At 32.3% G+C, this 4,551-nt stretch overlaps 1 protein-coding gene and 1 long non-coding RNA gene across 9 annotated transcripts in view; one reads left to right on the top strand and one right to left on the bottom strand.

Moving 5' to 3' along the window:
* LOC106875384 (uncharacterized) overlaps positions 1–4,551 on the bottom strand; it is a 427,703-nt gene that overhangs the window by 239,139 nt on the left and 184,013 nt on the right. The window lies entirely within an intron of this gene.
* Positions 1–4,551, top strand: part of LOC128250230 (uncharacterized) — a 189,860-nt gene that overhangs the window by 120,263 nt on the left and 65,046 nt on the right. The window lies entirely within an intron of this gene.

Here is a 4,551-nt window from a genome sequence, read left to right on the forward strand (position 1 = left end):
CCCACCCACCTACCCATTGCTGTATCTAGCAGAATGAACGAGAAGAACTTGAATTGGTAAGCTGCTAGTTAATAATTTTCTTCATTTTACTAACCAGCCAACCAACCAACCAACCAACTAATCTGTATACAGCTTCATATTTTGTAAACAAGTCATCACCATGATCCAAACAACTAACTGACTGCTCCACTGCTGTATTTTCTTTGGCAATGACAATGACAAAGAACTGTCTGTGCATTTTTCAGCAGGCTTACCAACAACTCCACCGATTCCTTGTTTGTTGTGAGAATTGCAAGCAAAGTTTTCAAAAGACGAAAACAAGTAAATTTCACTGTTTATAGGTAGAACACTCCTATATATATATATATATATGAGATAACACGAAGATATTCAAAGCAATTAAATAAAAAAAAAGAAAATCCAATAAACCATATTAGAAATTTATCTCTGATTTGCTTCAGGCAAAAGTTGAAGTAATTATTTGAAAGAAAAAAAAAAAAGAAATAATAATAATAATAATAATAATGATAATAATAATAATTTAACATCTGTTGTCCATGCTGGCACGGGTTGGACGGCTTAACAGGGCTGGCACGCTGGAAGGCTGCACCAGACTCCAGTCTGATTTGGCATGGTTTTCAATGGCTGGATGCCTTTCCTAATGCCAACCACTCTGAGAGTGTAGTGGGTGCTTTTACGTGCCATCGACATGGGTGCCATTTGTGTAACACCGGGGTGTGTTTACGTGCCACTGGTACAGGTGCCAATTTGCATGACATCGGTTATTTGCCATGACTGCAATTTTGCTCGGTTTGATGGGTTTTCTTCCCAAGCACAACATAATGCCAAAGGTCTTGGTCATTGGCTCCGTGAGGCCCAACACTTGATAGGAACTCAGCCACTTTGCCTCCGTGAGGCCCAACACTCGAAAATAATGATAATTATAATGATAATAATAATTAAACAACTATGACGATTTAAAGTGGGAAATGCGAAGGTTGTGGTTAATGAAGAGAGTAGTTGTCATAGCAATAGTAATTGGTGCACTTGGAAGTATCAGCACTCAACTACCAACATGGCTGAAAAAGATCAATGCAAGTGTGAAGGTAGAACACATACAAAAATCAAAAATCAGAATTGCTTGGAACTGAAAGATTTCTTTGCAGGGTTCTTTTAATTTTTTCTTAATACTAACGCACTAGAAGCTATGCTCTCATTTTATGATAGAAAACCCTCCTGCTTTTTTTTTTTTTAAGTATCTATATTTAACCCTTTAGCATTCAAATTGTTCTGTCAAATGTAATGTTAATTTATTCTCATCGTTTTGAGTTAATTATGCATTATCTTGTAGCTTTAAGATTTTGATGGAGTGATTGTTCATTTTTAGAATGGCATTGTACAGTAGGTGTGCAAGGCCAGATCTGGCTGGTTTAAATGCTAAACAGTTAAACCAAAACCTTCCAGTCTTATGTTACACTCTTTTTATTAACAGATAAATCTGAATGCTAAAGCTTATTCCTATTGTTTTCAATTAATCACGCATCATCTCATAGCTTTGATGATGTGATTGTTTATTTTTGGAATGACTTTCAAGTAGGTGTGGGAGGTCAGATCTGGCTGGTTTGAACATGAAACAGAATATTTTCATTAGATTTGGCTGGTTTAAATACAAAGTTATTTTACAAATACAAGCTTAATAAGAAAACAACTTATTTGACGAACATTTCTTGAAGATCTTGATTATTTTCAAATTATGTAACGTTTCACATAAGAAATTAGGTCAAAAAAGGGTTAAATCTAGACAAAGATTTAGATGTTACTTGGTTTATTCATAATCAATGAAGCCTTTTGGAAATAAAACTTGGGGAGTGGGGTATATACAAAAATGAAATGATGGGGAAGTGGGATATTTTTGTCTTCTCTTTTCTGAAAGGCAGTTCAGAGATTCTGTACTTGCAAGTTCAGAAGTCAAACCGTCAAAGAAAGCAAGCTGAAGTATAATGTATTCAGTACTGTATTCTATTGTCTTCAGACCCAAAATGGTGAGATGTTCTTAAAAAAAAAAAATAAATAAATAGAAGGAAGCAATGGAAAAAAGAAACTGCCATTGGATAATTTCTGCAATCTCTTGGACAATGAGAACATTTATTTCTGTTCTCTTGAAACTACATAAAAGAAGTTTTATATTAAAAATAAGATAAAGAAAAGGTCTCATAGGAATTGTGGCAATCAGCAATCTTTCTTTACACTATTATATAACCGAAGGGTCATGTATTGTAAGAGTCATGTATCATTGAATAGGGTTATGTATCGACCTTTCATTTTAACCCTTTCAATGCTAATCATTGTGATATTGCCTCTGATTCCACTATACAAAACCTTTCCTTTTAAATTGCTGATATTTGAATTAAATCTTTAATTGCATATATGAACCTCTTTGTCAAACTATGATCCAAACACCAGTTTTATAAATAGTCTCAATATCTAGATTATTTTCAAAATTAAGGGAAACATACATACAATTTCATTTCATTGGCTATGTGGTGGCAAAAGGGTTAAACCATAGGAAGTTTATGTCTCTAGCAGCAAACCAGAGGGATGTCTCTTCCAGCAGAGAGTTGTAAAATGATCTGAAAACCTTAACATGATATTTAATGGTCTACATACGGTGTTGAGGTCAAATTTCCACATATGGAAATGAACGAAAGAATAAAGAATGAGTGAATGAATACAATCGGAAAAGTGACAGCTTATTCTGGATATATTGCATAAGTTAAGCCAAGATATTGTTTCTTGGATCCTGTTTATGATAAATTATTGGAAATTTTTACAGCAGCATTATACTCTCATTAAAAAGCCAACAATAAACTGACAGGAGATCATATTATATATATATATATACACTGTTAGATAAAGAGATTGAAATGAGTTATGTGCCTTGTTCAGCAATACACTACAATGACAGTGACACGAATAAATAGATAAATCTATCTCTCCCACTGTTTTTTACATTCAGTTGTCCCAGTTACTTAACCATTGTGCTAGATAAATTAATAATTTTTTTAAAAACTACATCAAGCACTAAAGTATCAGTAGTAAGGACTGCTTAATTATAAAAAACATGATCGGTTAATTAAAAAAGAGACTGTGTCACCCAATCAGTAACTACTAAAAATGGTCACAGCTCTCATGTATATTAACTGGTTGGTGACCAGCAGGAAGATGAAGTGGCTTGAACCTGTGAAGAGGATGGATCCTTTCCTATCTGTCCACACTAGAGTCTCCAGTGGTCTTTGCAGTGTTCCAGAATGACAGGGCAACCGAAGAAGAAATGACTTGCAGGAGTCAAAAGAAAACCTTGCAAGTAATGGCATGAGCTGGGATGAGGCTTCAGACCTGGCACTTGACAGATATGACTAGAAAGCTCTGGTAGCCTATTGCTTTTTGAACTGAGGACCTCACTAACCAAATAACAAACACAGATTGATTGATGATGGTGATGGTAATTGTAGCAATATCACAGCACAATGAAAAACAATAAAACACATAATTAATAGAAAAAACACATAGACCAGTCATTCCTAAAAGTGTGCCACAAAAGAGTACATAAATACGTCGTACTAGAAGGCCCAAAATTTCAGAGATAGAGGTCCTCATGTGATTATGTTGTTCTTAGCACTAAGCTGCTATTTTTTTTTCTCACCACTTTGAATGATAAATGGCAAAAATGTCAGTGGGGTTTAGGGATGTAACAAAAGCATTTTGTTCAGCACTCTACTCATTCTTCCACTTCAATACACAACTAACATATAAACCAATATAATAATGACCATGATGTTGGTATATATATCTATATATATATATAAATATATATAATTTAGAGAAAAGAACCACAACGCTTGAACTCATCCATGAAAATCCACAGCCACATATAGAATAATTTAATAAGTAAATACACTAAAAAGATATATAATAAAAATACAAAGTAATAAATATTAAAATAATAAAATAATAAAATAATATAATTTTATTATTCTATTATTTTAATATTTATTAATTTGTATTTTTATTATATATCTTTTTGGTGTATTATTAATTTTTTCTATATGTGACTGTGGATTTTCATGGATGAGTTCAAGAATTGTGGTTCATTTCTCTAAATTATATATTTATATATTATATATTGTGAAACTTAATTTAATTTTAATTTTGATAAATTAAATTAAATTGAGTTTTTACCTGTAAATTTGGATTTTTATCCCTAATATTATTATGTATATATATATATATATATATATATATATATATATATATATATATATATACATATATATAAAGACACACACATACAGAAAGAGAGATAGATATACAGATACATAGAGAAATAGAAAATGCCTCTGTAGTTTTTGTGTGTGTGTGTGTGTGTGTGTGTGTGTGTGTGCGCATATGCGCATGTGCAGTTACCATCATCATTTACTTTTGAAAATCATGTAACAGTAAACAAATTTTTTTATAAGAATTCAAGTGCATTTTCGACTTCGTTTCTTTATA

This window comes from Octopus bimaculoides, chromosome 20, assembly GCF_001194135.2.
Source record: "Octopus bimaculoides isolate UCB-OBI-ISO-001 chromosome 20, ASM119413v2, whole genome shotgun sequence".
Lineage (NCBI taxonomy): Eukaryota > Metazoa > Mollusca > Cephalopoda > Octopoda > Octopodidae > Octopus > Octopus bimaculoides.